We start from the raw sequence: 17,134 nt of genomic DNA, 5'->3' as shown, positions 1-17,134 counted from the left end.
GACTGAGGCTATAGATAGGTACAAGGTGGGCTCCTGTCAGTTTACAACACCGTGATTTTGTGTATCTTTATAAATACAAAGTGTTAAAGTGTTTTAATTAAATATTTTAGAGCAAAACTCATTAAAAAATTAGATACATTGAAGATGTTTCCTTTGTTATTCAACATGTAACCTATTAGAACAGGCTTTTCTTTCCATAAATAATTGATTTTTAATCAAATACTGAACATTTGTAGAACTTTTTTTGATGCAATAAAGCAATTCCATCAATATAATTATATATTAATTATATGATCACATTTTTCCTACCTGTTTAGGTTAATGAATCTAATATATCATAAACCTTTTGATGTATATATGTATGTATATTCACACTTCTTATTAAATTATATATATACAATTAGTTGATACTTTTAAGTCATCTGATTATATCTTCAAGGAAGTTATTAAACTAGCCAATAAAAGTGATTTTCATATTATGTGTTCATTTTATATAAGAATAGATTACAAATGATTTATCACACTGTTTTGACTGATTTGATGATCAAAATAATCTCTAAGTTATTTTTCTTCCAATTTAAACAATTTACCTTTAGTTTACATAAATAAAATTACATAATTAGACAAATTTTACATATACTCAAATCGCTATTATTTATTATTTGTGTCAAAATCTATTTTTTATTACAGTGGTTATATTCTATTATAAACTCAAAATGACCAATGATGTGAAGCTTTATTTATAAATTATTGCTGGATATATGTTTAATCTAGTAACAGATACTCATACTAGGGACATAATATTTACTAACTTGTTTTTTTATTTTACAGTCATATTTCTGACATCACTTTTCTACAAATCCTAAATAAAGAACTTGCAGAACCTGTTTGGGTTAATGAATCTAATATATCATAAACCTTTTGATGTATATATGTTGAAAGGTGAAAAAAACTATTTCTGAGCATAAAACATTTTTTAATTTCAGATTTGTTTGTGTAAAGGGTTAAGGTTATGTGAATGTCATCTCTTTATGAAGAACTACACTCAAGTTTTATCACTAATTCCCCTCTGCATCAAATCAAACATTGCATATGGTTATAACATTGATTTCTTAATTTTATGAAAATTGCCCTACCAACAGCTGGTCTCTTGAACAAATGAATATGTCAATGGCTGATTACAGATTAATGATATAGCTATTCATCAGAGGTGCTTCAATTCACATTCAAATTTAGCCTCATAGTAGTTTAGAATGCTTATTTAAAAGGAACACTCTTTAACTTTTTATACATTTAAAATATTTTATAGATATGAAATTGAATGCTTTTGAAAACATAACAAACACAGTTGAGAAGAAAAAAAATGACTGAAATAATTTAAATTTAGGATTATTGAAAAGCACATCTGCTTTGAATGTGATGATTTATTAAGACTAGCATGACACAACTGCTAATCAAATTTGCCTGAAGGCATCAGACAATGAATGCTATATTATCAGACAAGCTTATTTTGGATCCATTTTTAAAGCATTTATTCAACTTGTACAAATTTAAAAGTTGAATTAAAAATCAGAAGGGGCTCTGAAATTCTCTTTGTGAAGCATATTCTGAAAAATTGTGTCATGCATTTAAAATGATAGAATTTATACATTTTCTTACATTTGGGACACTACTACATCATTATTATGTTACAACAATTTCTGAAAGTGTTTTTACCTTTTCATTTATCTGCCTAACAGTTAACTGTCATAAGCGATCTAATTATCTATTGACTCTATTAATTGAAAAATAAGTTTTTTATTGGGTCCCAGTCATTAATTAATGTTGAGATAATAGACAAAACAAAATTAAAAAACAAATATATTCTCAGTATCAATATTTTGAACATAGTGCTGAGACCCTTCCCAGTTTTGAAGGATTTTGCTTTTCTGTATTACTGTGATTGACATATTGAAAGTTGAGCTTCATTTGAAATTCCCATCACCTGACATTAGGTTTGAAGAAAACTTTACTGATACTAACCACACAATGAATTTAATACATATAGATAAATAAAAGATCTCCAGAACTAAGAACTCCCCTAAAAAAAATGCAATTATTGAACATGCTCCCATAAAAGCTGTTTTTTTCACAAAATTGCTATTTAAATTCCTATAGATTATTAAATTTCTATTTAAGCTAATCTACAAATTTTGGTTACTGTAGTATGAGTTTTTCTCACATCACTTTTACACAAATTAATTCTAATTACAAAAACATCATATCAAAAGTATGGGGTATTATATAATCTTGTATAGAAGAAAAACTCTTTCTTCTAAGTGTATATTAGGCAAGTCTCCCAAAATTGCCAAGGCTAATGAGCAATGTGCTTACACACACACATGCACACAATCAAATTAGTCATGTTGCCTATGAGTTCATAGGCTACCTGTGCAGCAGTCAGGGTCCTCCAGGACCAAAGCTCTCAAACTCTGCTGTTGGTCTGAAATACTCTGTAAATGAGGTGACCAAGAAACAGGGAGCATAATCTGTCCATGCTCTCATGATAATGAATTGGTGGAGCTAGGAAGACAATTTAAAGATTGAGACAATTGAGGAAATGCTTAAAATTGAATGAATTAACTTTTTATTTGAAGGCTTTCAAAATAATATTATTTTGAAAGACCCTGTCTTAGTTTGGACTGCTTTAAAAAAATACCATATCTCATTGTGGTTCTAATTTGCAATTCTCTGATGATTAGCGAAGTGGAGCATCTTTGCATGTGCCTGTTGGCCATCTGAATTTCTTCTTTGGAGAATGTCTGTTCAGCTCCTCTGCCCATTTTTTAATTGGATTATTTGCTTTTTGTTTGTTGAGGTGTGTGAGCTCTTTATATATTTTGGATGTCAACCCTTTATCAGCTATGTCATTTATGAATATATTCTCCCATATTGTCAGATATCTTTTTGTTCTATTGATGGTGTCCTTTGTTGTACAGAAGCTTTTCAGCTTGATATAGTTTAACTTGTTCATTTTTGCTTTTGTTTCCCTTGCCCAGGGAGATATGTTCATGAAGAAGTTGCTCAAGTTTACGTCCCAGAGATTTTTGCCCATGTTTTTTTCTAAGAGTTTTTTGGTTTCAAAACTTACATTCAGGTATTTGATCCATTTCAAAATTACTTTTGTGTATGAGGTTAGACAGTGATCCAGTTTCATTCTCTTATGTATAGCTATCCAGCTTTGCCAACACCAGCTGTTGAAGAGACTGTCATTTCCCTATTGTATATCCATGGCTGCTTTATCATATATTAATTGACCATATATGTTTGGGTTAATGTCTGGACTCTCTATTCTGTTCCACTGGTCTGGGCCAGTACCGAATTGTCTTGATTACTGTGGCTTTGTAGTAGAGCTTGAAGTTGGGAACCGAGACCCCCCTGCTTTATTCTTCCTCCTCAGGATTGCTTTGGCTATGGCTATTTGGGGTCTTTTGTGGTTCCATATGAATTTTAGAACTATTTGTTCCAGTCGTTGAAGTATAAACAACAGAAATTTATTGTTCACATTTTTTGAGCCTGGAAGTTGGAGATCAAGGTGCCAGAAGGATCAGGACCTGGAGACCTCCCTTCCAGGTTACACACTGCTCGCTTCTTATATCCTCATGTAGCAGAGTAGAAGGAGGAAGCAAGCACTTTCCCTGACTTATATGGGCACTGATTACTTTCATGAGGGCTCTACCCTCATGACCTTATCCAATCCTAATTAATTCCTGAAAGCTTCACCTTGTAATTCTGTCACATGGGAGACAGGGTTTGAACATAGGAATTTTCAGCGGGACATAACCACTCAGCCCATAACTGTCCTTATACTAGACATTAAAAACAGTATAAGAACACTGGAGAAAAATACTGATTGAATTATACTTCTTGTAAAATTAGTCCTAGAAAACATATAATTAATATGATTCAAATGTTAGAATTAGAGACTAAATTAATAATTAAAGCATAAACTAAAAATATTTATTTTTGTTCCTATTAAAAACATAGCATGCTCATAGCTTGGGCTCTGGAGCTGGGACTGTATTTTCTGTTTTTTTTTAGATGTTTTATAAAACCAGGAAAATCATTTGCAAGCATAGAGTGGAAATAATTTACTTTAGTTAATAAAATTATTTTTCTATGCAGTTCGATTTATTTCATAATTCCCATTCAAACTAGAAATAACCATAAAGAATCCTTGCTTTAAATACAAAGCTGAAATTAACACTTTCCTACTGTTTTTCTCATTTTTACTTTTTATATTTATGCATGTATAATTAATAAAATTAATAAGCTACTGATACACAATTCTTACAGCATCCTAAAATATTTATAGTTTTATCAAACTAGTTATTATTTCTAATTACTTTACTTTAGTAAGAAATATTCTAAATAGTAGAAGGTTTGAAAAGCTTGATACTCAAAGAAAAATATGTATTCAGGGAGGAATTAGGGATGGAATAGCAGATGGATAGAATTAGAAAAACCTTTCTGCTGGGCTACCATATGTAGCTTGCTCAAGAGCTAATAACAGGGGGGGAGGTTATGATGATATGTATTCTCAAATTTTTAATTCATTAGTTTAAAGTAACACTTTATTAGTAAAATATCAGGGACACATTACCCCCAAAACATATGAACAAATCATTATATTTTTGTCATAGAAAACAATACAGTTTTAGTGTTTGTATTTTGTGCAGAAGTGATCATTTCTCTAAGAACAGAATCAACACAGGTATTCATAATTATGTGATCCATCTATATGTTATTTCTTTTTTATTGTAATAATTCATTACTAACATTTGTGTCATATTTTGATTCACAGATTTCTTAAGAGGAACTTTCATATCATCTTCAATGGCATACCGTTACTACTAGTCATTACTGCTGGTAATATGTGAGTAACTTGTTTATGTATTAGAGTGTGAAGTAGTTAAGTATGGGAAACTTTGTACACTAAAATTAAAAATACCCATGAATGCATAGAAATACAGCCTACATTAATATTAAAATAATTATAATACTTATATTTTATACAAGTTTACTCAGAATCCTTACATATATACATTTCAATTAACAGGATTAATATGCATAATTTATTTGGCCAAGGCATTTAATAAATTGTAAAGGTAAAGTAGAAACTATGTGAGCATGTAGAGACCAACTATCTATATATTTTTTGTATTGACTAGTGCTTTAATTTCAATGGAAGAACATCTTGTAAGAGTCAAATCCTTGCTTCCATCTGTTCTATTGCTTTCTTGTGTCCGAGTGTTCAGTGTCCTCTTAGGTCTCGAGAAGCTCCTAAGCTGATTGTCTTTAGCCAGTGTAAGCAACCGAGAATTTCCAATAGACCCTTATTGACAAAACAACTTATATGAAACAAAGAGAATTTTTCATCGGGTTCCCTACAAAATCAGTAGCAACCAAAGAATGTTGAGAGTAATTTCCATGAATATAATAGAACTTAATGTGCCAATAAAACTTTTGACATGATTGTGCTGAAAGAAGGCTGTTTTTGTTTGGTCGAGAGGGAAAAAAGGGCATGGTTTGACTTGCTGACACTCATGGAGCTCATAACATGAAGGACTTTGACTCTTCACTTGATAGAGAATTAGATTATACATATTAATAAAGACAAGTGTTATGCATATCTAGTATTTAAACATTATTCCCACCATTGAGTGATATACTTCAACAGACATCAACATTTACCTTGTCTAAATAAACTATCACATGTAATTCTATTTTTGCTTAAATTATTAATGGATGGCAGTTACAGAAATTACACACCTGTGCCCTTTGAACTGGATGTCATTGAAGCAACCTAAAGGTTTCCCCTGCAAATGGCCTTTCAGACTGCTAGGAGGGAAGGTATGTTTGCATTGAATTCCTTTTATTTTCATATTGTGATAGGAAAAGAATAGACATTTTGTTAAGTCTAAGATTAAGTTGTGCCTGAATTTATTTTTCATGTTCCAACTTACCCTGTTTTTCATGCCATTCAGTGTTTTTTCCTGATCAGCTATGTCCAAGGGCCAAAATGAACAAACTGTTTCATTTGAATAACCATGACCAATGGTTACTGTTTGTTTTTCTGCTGGAAATCACTAGTAGAAGATTTGAAGGTAAAAAAAATAACAGATCATGGCACTTATTCCCTAATTTTTTTCCCTGTCTTCCCATGTTTCTGAAACTGGCAATAAGGTACGTTACATCTCCTGTCACTTATTACCTCTTCCATGGATAAGTCTTCCAAATCTGGGATTTGGGATGATTTCCTTCATTTATTTTTCACAAAAAGGGATTGACGTGACTTTGGCCACTCCAAACAAAGAAATAAAATACTGACTAAACTGATAGTTGGAAAATAAATGCACACTAAGGAATGTCTATTAAAAATTAATTTGTCACTGTTAAGAGAATTATTTTTTGAAGTTTTATTTCAAATCCAAGGAGGAAACAACTCCAATATTCTAAAGGAAGGCAGAAAAGCTAGTGTATTTTGAAAAGTACTTGCTTATTGGTACTTGTTTTGATTGTTGACATTTTCATTTTGACTGGTCAGGTCTACACTACAATGACTAATAAAATTGCTTAGTATTAGCCCTAATTAGAAATACTAAATGCATTCTTTCTCCAAGATTTATTGAATCTATAGCATTATCAAAGGCCCTGGTTCTTCCCAACTAATTTGGGCAAACTTAAAACACATAATCTAAACCATGTTCAAAGACTGGGATGAATAACAGGTTTGCCTCATCTTAAGTTGCTTTCACTTCAACTTAATATGAAAATAGCAGATGAGGAATGTCAAAGATACGAGACATTAAGGTCAAATCAAACAGATGGCAGTAATTACCCCATGACTCACTCTTCACGGGAATACACACTGATGCTTGAGGTTCGAAGCAGGCCGAACAGAATGAGGAATCTACCTGAATGATGCTTTCAGAGCTAGGAGACTGCTGCCTTTTACTACCTTAAGGAGAGGTCATTCCAGCATTCGCGGGTCACAGAATCACGTATAAACCAATTACTTGATAATATGTAGCAATGTATTTTTGTGTCTTAGTGCTTTCTCAATATTTCACTTTTGTCCTTGGTATTGACTTCTTTCTCAGATATGTAGCTAAACAGCAGTACTAGTCATCATATCCAGAAATCCAATGTCTCAATGATGAAGAGAGCACAGTCCTTCCTGTAGCTGTCTTCTGGGAGCAAGGAACTGTTTTGTTTCTGCTATAAAATGGCGAGAGGGGATCAAACTTTATCTTATGTGACATATTAAGTATAAGGTAATTTTTAAACAACTTTATTGGGATATAATTCACATATTATATACTTCAAAAATTTAAATTTGAAAATTCAAAAATTTTAATATATTCATTGAGTTATGAAACCATCACCAAAATCAATTCCAAAGAAATTCTGCACCTGTCAGAAGTCACTCCCCATTTTCCACCAGACCATTTTCCTACAAAACTACTAAGCTATTTTCTCTCTAAATAAAATTTTCTATTCTTACATTTTAAATGAATGGAATTATAGATAATACAGTCTTCAGCTTCTTTCACTTAGCATAATTTTTAAAGTTCATCTATATTACAGCATATATCAACCTTCATCCCTTTTTATTGCCAAATAATATTCCAATGTATCTGTATACCACATTTTATTGAACTATTCTTGGGTCATTTCCACTTTTGGGCATTATAACTGACATTGGCATGAATATCTATGTACAGTTTTTGTGCATACATATATTTCCATTTCTTTTAGATACATAGTAAAATTACTGTGTCTTTGAGTAACTTTGTATAAAACATTTTAAGGGACTACCAAATTGTTTTATACAGAAGCTATACCATTTTATATCCATACTAGAAATAAATAGGTTCAAATGGTATCTGAATCATAAATATTCAATTTTGGAAGGAATCCAATTATTTATTTTTTCTTTTGTCACTTATGGGTTTGGTGTCATACTTATAAGGGATTTTCTTTATACAAGGTCTGGAAGATTTGCTCGTTTCTGTAGAATAGTTCATTACACCTCTTCCATTTAGGTCTATAGTCTCTCTTTTGAGTTAATTTTTTTATGATGTGATCTGTAAGTCCAACTTATTCTTTTGCATAAATATATACAGTTGTCCCAAAATCATTTATTGAAAAATTATTCTTTCTTCACTGACTTCCCTTGTCACCCATGTTGAAAATCAATTCACCAAAACCGTAAAGGTTTATTTATATTCATATTTTTAGTTATATTCATTGATTTGTAGGTTCCTCCTTACGCCAGTTACACTATTTTTATTTAGTTTTGATATCTGGAAATGTGAGTCCTCTGACTTTGCTTATCTTTTCAAGATAATTTGACTTTCTGGATAGCTGGTATTTCCTTATGAGTTTTAGGATCAGATACTTAATTTCTGCAAAAAGTCTGTTGGACTTTTGATAAGCCTTCTTTGATGTCTTAGAACAGTATTTTTTAATTTTGAGTGTATAAGTCTTGTATTCTTTTCATTAAGCTATTCCCAAGAATTATATTTTTTATGTAATTGCAAATGGTATTATCTTAATCTAATTTTCAGATTGTTATTGGTAGTGCACACAAAGAATTGACTTTGTATAATTATCTTCTATTACAGAACTTTGCTAAATTTATTAGCTCATTTTTTTTCAGATTCCTTACTATTTTTTATATACAATATTATATCAACTGCAAAAAAGATAATTTAAATTCTCCCTTTCCCATTTGGAAGTATTTTATTTCATTTTCTTGCCTAACTTCACTGGCTAGAACCTCCAAAAATTATTGAATAGATGTGGTGAGAGCAGACATCTTTGAATTGTTTCTAATCTTAGGTGGAAATCTTTGCCTTTCACCATAGCCTAATGTTACTAGTTTGGATGACTTTATCTCTTTATTTTCTCTGATTGCCATGGCTACGACCCTCAATACTACGTTGAATAAAAGTAGCATGAGTGGACATCCTTTTGTTATTTCTGATCTTAGAGTAAACGTATTCAGCTTTTTGCCATTGAATATGATGTTATCTGTGGTTTTGTTGTATATGGCCTTTATTATGTTTAGGTACATACCCTCTATACCCATTTTATTCATAAATTTTATCACGAATGATGTTTTGTCAAATGCTTTCTCAGCATCTCTTGAGATAATCATGAGTATTTTATTCTTCTGTTTGTTAAGTGGTGTATCACATTGATCGATTTACCAATATTGTACCATCGTTGCATCCCTGGAATAAATCCCATTTGGTCTTGAAGAATGCTTCTTTTTATATATTTTTTAATTCAGTTGCTAATATTTTGTTGAGGATTTTTATATCTGTGTTCAACAGGGATATTGATCTAAATATTTTTAGTAGTGTCTGTGTGGTTTTAGTTGATTATGCAACAAAATTCATCCATATCAGAAAGTTTCCTGATCAGGGTCACCAGAAAGTAGAATGGAAGGGCCAGATATGCTGAATTTTGAAAGACCCAAATCTTGTGCTTCACCATGATAGTATCTATGAAGAAAAATTTCACTGCCTCATGGCTGACTTTGTTACTGGCAGGGATCTATTTAAAGACACTGTAACTAGTGAGTACTACGGTGAAGATGACGCCAGCCATGTATACATCAGATTCTGGAGTGTTAACCACATCCAGCAGTATGAGATTGTTCCCCAGAAACTGACGCCTAGAACCTACTGTCGGCAAGTAAATGCAAGGGTGTCGCTGTCAATATAGCTGATTTTGCCTAGCCATCAAAGTGCAGGTTTTTTACCATTTTACCAATCAGACTTGGTTTGCTTTTTGTGGCACCGAAAGTTACTGGCCCCTTGAGGTTATGAAGAAAGATCCCTATGGAAAATCTGTGGATATTAGGGCCTGTGGGGTCATCCTGTATGTCCTCCCATTGGGATAGTCTCCCTTATGGAATGAGTGGTGGATCAAGGCTGTAGCCTATGATTTCCCATCAGTAGAGTGAGACACAGTGACTCCTGAAGCCAAGGATGTGATCAACTAGATGCCGAGCACGACCCCCGCAAAGCACCTCACAGTTCACCAGGCTCTCAGGTACCCATGGATCTACCAAAGAGTGTTAGTGCTCTCAATGATGCATCATCCAGAGACTGGGAAGTGCTTGCTCAGGTTCAATACCACGAGAGAGCTGAAGACAGCCATCTTTAGCTCCAGGAAATTTTCAGCTGCCAAAAGCCTATTGAACAAGAAGTTAGATAAAGTCTAACTGATGGTAGATGTAACAAGAAGTCACATAGTCCAAATCACCTAGGTGTACAAAGCAACAGATCATATTAAGAGTTCCACAGAGAGCTGCAGCACCACAGAGAGCTGCAACACCACCACAGATGAAGACCTCAAGGTCACAAAACAACTGATTGAAACTGTCAACAATGGGAGTTTTTGAATCTTATGGGAAGATTTGCCATCCAGGCCTCACTTTCCTTGAGCCCCAGGTCCTTGGTAATATCGATGAGGTGAGCAATTCCCATAAGTTTTAATTGAGAATCTCCTATCCAAGAGCAGCCAGCCCATGCACACCAGCATCCTGAACCTGCACACTCACATGATCTGGGCTGTTGTAGCTTGTAATGCCTGTGTCTGCCTCATATAGTATAACCATGGGCCTCACACCAGTCAGAGACCTGGGTCTGGAAACTTTTGAGATGACAAGGGTCTCAGTGCCCACTATGACTGCCATCCTCTTCTTTTGAGGTTTAAAACAATTAAATTACAAAGCAACAGCAGCCTAGTCATGCACTGGCATGTAGTCCTCATGTCTGTTCTTCTTGTCTGTCTCTGCTATACTGGAGTATCTTTTACATTTAAGGAAAAAAATTGCTAAAATAAAGAAACCTATATGGTAGTTCTAGTTATAATTTTTCATAATGGCTGAACCATTTTATAGTCCCAGCAGCAGTGTATAAGGGTTCCCTTTTCTCCACATCCTTGCCAACAGTTATACTTAATCTTTCTGATAATAGCCATTCTAACAGTATAGGTGATACGTCATTGTGGCTTTGGCTTACATTTCCCTATCCAAGATTAGTGATATTGAGCATCTTTTCTTGTGTCTGATGATCATCTGTATGGCTTCTTCAGAAAAATATCTAATCAGCTCTTCTGCCCATTTTTTAATCAGATTATTTTTATGTTATTGAGTTGTATGAGTGCCTTATTTCTTTAAGATATTAACTCCTTATCAGAGATGTGATTTTCAGATATCTTCTTCCATTTAGTAAAGCATAGGGAATATAGTTAATAATATTGTATCACCTTGAATGTTGACAGATGTTACCCACATGTTGTGGTGATCAATTCGCAATGTATACACCTGGAACTAATATAATATTGTAAGTCAATTATACCCCAATTTAAAATAAAAATAAAAAGAGAGTAGCTAGACCAAAAAATAATAATAATCCAGGCTATAAGTACATTTTTTGAGTTTGATCTGACCCCAAGCAGGTTTTTCACCGTTGTCTTTTGCCTGGTTCTCTCTGTTAAAATCCTAGTTGGCTGAAGTCTTGATTGTTGTTACCATGGAGCTACCAGCCTCTTCGTAATTGCTTATTACCAAATTTCCATTGTTTCAACAGTACCCTTACATGTAAACTTACCCATACTCTGTTCCAAATGTGGCCTGTTCCTTTGAGGACAGCCTCAGAGCTCTTTGTTCTCACCACCTTTCTGTCCCACCATGTAAATCTTGTGCACCATTGCTGTGGCACTGGAATATGGGCAGAGGCAGTGGCACAATTCTCTCAGAATGAAATTGTTGCTTTACAAGCAGGGCAGTAGCTTGCAAACTTCTCAGCTTGCTAAACTGCAAAAACCTCTGTCCAGTGAATAATCTTAAGCAAGGATGTTAGGGTATTTTTGGGCTGCTGTACCTGGAATACAGACTCCATGTGAGGAGATAGATTAAAGAGGGGAGTCCCGGCTCTCCCACTTATTACCTCAGAAAGAGTCTTTGCAAGATGTCCAGCATTTCCTGGACAGATACTATAGTGCTGTACTGGTGTCTGGAGGAAGAGAGAATCTTTCGATCTTGGCTACGCCCACTTGCGTCAGGATGCCATCATAGCAAGCTGGCTAGGTTTGAGAGCAGTGTGGCTCAAGTGCCACAGTCTCTTGATATTCTTACTAATATTAGTATATTCCCTTTTTCTTTCAATAATTTTTCTTCATTTGTGTCTTTTTACTATATTTATACACTTTAAATGTTTGCTTTATTATTTTCACCAATTATGATTATTTATCTAGGGAGAAGGCTCTGTGCCATTCCAGATATTATTAAAGACAGTTTTTCTTTTTCAAAACAAATATACTGCCACAAGGAATATGATGCTTATAATTTTATTTGAATGCTGGAAATTATAATGTCTCATTTAATTTATGCAAGTGTGAACTACGTTTAGTTATATATCAATAATTATGTCTATGCTAATTTTCACATATGAATGTTCTTCTTACATCTGTTATTTATGATTGAAAAAATGCATCCAAATAGTACCTCTAATCTTTATTGAGCCTTCAAAGAACTATGCAGGAGAAAGCCATCTTTAACATCACAAGACTGCCTATCTCCTTCTAGGTTTACCCCTTGCTTGATTTAATTTAATCATTCCTATCCTGTTATTGACCTCTAACACTGCCTGTAATTTGACTTTTAGTCTTTGAGATTTGTGCACTGATTTAAGTTTCTCTGCTTTACCCTTTAAAGTTAATTACGTAACTGAGATGTACCTTGTTCAACTTTTCTCACTTTTACTTATTTATGAGATTTTATTTTAATCATGGGTTCTCCCAACCTGCCATGAGAGGAAGTTAAAAAATTAGATTCATCATTTTGTTAGCTCTGTAAGCCAAACACCACTTTCCAAATATTGTGAATTTTTATAAATGAAAACATATTTTTTAAAATGCTTTATCATTTTAGTGAATTATTAAAAATTTCTTGAATTAGACATGCACTTTAAGAAATAAAGTGAACTGGAATTTTTGTCTTAAAAAGTGTTATAGGAGTTATAAGGAAAACATTTCTCAGAAGTATGATAAGATAAAGATGAAGAAGAAGGTGAGGAATAAGCCAGACATAAAAGGGTTTCAATTAAAGAAGAGAATCCTGAATGAATTAATGAGCATATAGAAGTGAAAACATTAGAATGAATAAAACATGTCAGAGATACTTAGTAACTAAAGATTTACTGGTAGCAACATTGGAAGATACTTTTTGAAAGACAAATTGAGTCCAGAATGTGGAGTTTAGAGTTTAGAAAGCTTACAAGTGTCTTTCCTTTAGGAAGGAAGACCTCAATATGTGTTGCAATTACTGCTGCTTTGTTTTTTTCTCAACCATAGAAGAAGCTGATACATTAGGGAAATATCAATGAGTATTAACAATCATAGATAAAAATAAATGGGGCCATAGCCACAAATTGGGGGCTAGTTTCTATTATCTAGATATAAGTTGGTAAAGAACTAAACAAGGGAGTAGCTGTGTGAATAGAAAGAAAGGAACAAGATGTGAGAGTAGAAAGGGCCAGCAAACCTTGAGATGGGACAGAGAAGCACCAAATGTGACCAAAACTTTAGCAAATTAGGGAAGAAATGGAAAGTGGTTGGTCATGAGGACTTCAGATCTATGCAGTCTATGAACAAATAATATTTTGCACTGTAAGGAGATCAAAAATCTCATGCAATAAGCAGAGAATGTGGTATAAATATCCAGGGATAATAAAACTGCATAGCCTCAAGTATCTGCTGTGAAATTTCCTTTATAAAACATTAATTATATGAAAGTGTCACATTAAGCAGTTCTTGGAAAGAATTCTTATGTCCCACTCAGACAGCTAAATTGATTTTTTTTTTTTTTGCTCATGAACAGTGCAAATTCAGGTAAAATATTGCTTCTCAAAGATTTTACTTCCCTGTGTAAGGGATTATTTAATATTGGCCATAAATTTAGTTAACAATTATTTCCAAGAGGCAATCTGTTTTTAAGATATATGGAACTGATTAAAAAATCCCTGTAGGTTGAATATTTAATTATGAACAGTCTAATTAATTTAATTTATCCTTATAGCTATAGTCTGAAGTTTTGCAGAAGTCAGATACATACACTTCCCCATTCAAGACACATAATTTGTCAAAAATTTTCAGTGTGAAAAAATACTATAATTCCCCATATTCTAGAAGTTTATACATTTGGCAAAATGTAATAGAGCTTGTGATTTAGCTTACATGAAATTTATTCATTTTCATTACTAGAACTAATTATGGCCTTTTCTACTTACTATTTCCCTCGTTAGAAAGCTCTAATGCAGGTCATCAGTCAATTAATGAGTCATTGATCTCACTATCTTATCTGCTGTGTTATATTAACTTCATGAGCAGTGAAGGGTTTAAGCATTTGACAATTTTGATTATAAATATTTGTGGTGAAAAAGCAACTAAAAATGTAATAAGGTGATCTGCATTACCTCCCAGTTTTCTCAGCCCTGAAGCTTATGTTTTTGAAGATACTTCATGCAAGATGTAAAATTTCAAATATATTTATAAAAATATCAATAAAAATTAGGCTCATGGAAGACAAGTAGGGACTCTATAGCATCTTACTACACTGATGGACAGTGACTACAATGGGGAATGGGGGGGACTCAATAATAAGGATGAATGTAGTAACCACATTGTTTTTCTTGTGAAACCTTCATAAGAATGTGTATCAATGATACCTTAATAAAAATAAAATAAAATAAAAACTTAGGCTCATATAAGTGAGAGATCCTAAAATGTATGCACCATGATAAATCTGCCTCTAAAACGATAATTGGCACTATGATGTTTAAAGGGTGAGACAAATCAATTTCAAGAAAGGAAAAAGGGTTATACTGTGATGTACTAGAGAAAGTAAATGAATTAATAACCCCTTTTTTATTATGTCTTAATAAAGCCTTTGCTTAGAAAGTGGTATATCCCATCCTTATATTTTGTATTACCAAGTTAGCTTACAGAGTGCTTAGCAAAATCTAAAACCTATCACCCTTAATGCTTTTAATATATGTTGTAGTTAATAGAACACCCAATTTCATATCAACATATACCTTGGAAGAAAAAAATAACTGTGAGCAAATAATAAAAAGCAGATATCATCATAGAGAGGAATTGTTTGCAACACACATATCTGAAAAAAGGCAAATATTAAAAACATATATAGAATCCCTAGACAGCAACAATAAACAAGACAGATGCCAATTGAAAAATGAGGAAATGATATGGATAGTTCAAAAAAGAAGTAATGCAAATGGTCAGTAATTATTTAAATGAGACCAACTTCATTAATCATCAGAGAAAGTTGATATAAAGAACAACTTCTATGGCTATACCATTACTAGAATGAAAAAAATGAAAAATAAATAGATAAAACTAAGTTTGGTCTGGTTGTAGAGTGGCTATTATACATTGCTATATGTGTCCATCTATTTTTAAACACTTTTTTATACTACCTACTAAAGCTGAATGGTACCTACCCTATGATCCTGAAATTCCAATCTTAAATGTACACTCAACAGAAATACAAGTATCTAGCCTCCAAATAGCATGTGCCAGAATGTCCATAGCAGTGCTGTTCATAATATAGCTAAACTTTAAAGTTCTAATGTCTTTATCTGTAGAAAGATCAGTAAACTGTGGAATATTTGCATAATCAACTACACAGATTAAAATAAATTAGGTAATACACAACATGGATTATGCTCACAAATATAACATTAAGGGAAAGATGCCACACAGAAAATAATACATACTGAATGATGATATTTAAAAAATTTAAAATCAGCAAAACAATTCTGTAGAAATTGGTTTTGTAGTGCTCCCTTTGTGGAGGAGAGAGGTAATATGTGAAGCCTTCCGAAATGTTGGAGGTCCCTTACTTGATCTCTTGGTTATCACAACACTGCCTTTATGGTCATTTATTTATGCTTTTTACATTTCTCTATATGAATGCTAAGCTCAACAATAAGAAATCAAAAATTGACAAGTCAGAAGGAGGGAGATGAAAGAAATAGAAGAATAAAAAATTGTAACTTTTTTAAATTTATTTTTGCTGTTTTAATCATAGAAGATGGTTGCACAAAGTAACAATGGAACATTTGGGAATATTAGTATTTTTTACACATGCTCAATTTAGTGCATATTAAATATGAGGTCTGCTTATATGTAAATGGATACCTCAAGGACCTACATGAATTCAGAGTTGCTTAGAGTAGAAATGATAATTATTAATTAACGTTGTGCTTTGTTTTGTCATCCACTGTAAAAGTAAGTATAGTGCATGAATTTGAACTACAGTATTTGCATTGAATCCAAAACATTTCAAATGCCTTATAACTGTGAAAAAAAAAGGAAAATTTTGAATGAAAATAGAAAGAGACTTAGAAAATGAATTTCTCTGGAAGAAAGGTGACCTAAGCAAAATTTTGGCCTAATGTTGTAATCATAAGAAAAACAAAAATGTAGGCCATGGCATATTCACAAATCCTAGAAAATGGCTTTCTGTACTAGGTTTATCTTTTGTTTGAACCAGATAACCTTATATAAATGGTGTTCAAAATGTATATGATTGAAGCATGAGTATTTTAAAAGGTGGAAATGAACATTAGAATTATTTTAACTTCTAAAGAATATTGAATTTAATTTAAAAAATATTTTTATCATTTCAAATATATGTGAATCCTACTGAATAATTAGGATAAGATAATAAGACAATATATATGTAGGTTTCTATGTATAGAAGCAATTTAAATACTGATTGAATTTTGTGGTTTCCACATACTTAAGAATAGAAAGGTCATCAAATAATTAAATACAATACATAGTTTTCTCAGATTAGATAATAGTGCTGTCATGTAATGGTGCAATAACAGTAGGACCATATACCTGAAAAAATGATAAGGAATAAAGAATAATAATTAGCTGAAATCTTTGTCTCATTAAAATTTATTGGTTGATTGAAATTTAACTTGGAAGAATTATAGGGTCACTGGTAAATGTAGTGATAGTAAGGTAAAATTTATTCTTC

At 32.5% G+C, this 17,134-nt stretch overlaps 1 pseudogene; it reads left to right on the top strand.

Annotated features, from left to right (window-relative positions):
- LOC118971674 (calcium/calmodulin-dependent protein kinase type II subunit gamma pseudogene) overlaps positions 1-10,666 on the top strand; it is a 43,931-nt pseudogene extending 33,265 nt beyond the window's left edge.
- Positions 10,667-17,134: the final 6,468 nt, after the last annotated feature.

Source organism: Manis javanica, chromosome 14, assembly GCF_040802235.1.
Source record: "Manis javanica isolate MJ-LG chromosome 14, MJ_LKY, whole genome shotgun sequence".
Taxonomy (NCBI): Eukaryota; Metazoa; Chordata; class Mammalia; order Pholidota; family Manidae; genus Manis; species Manis javanica.
This window is presented reverse-complemented; position numbering and strand designations above follow the sequence as displayed.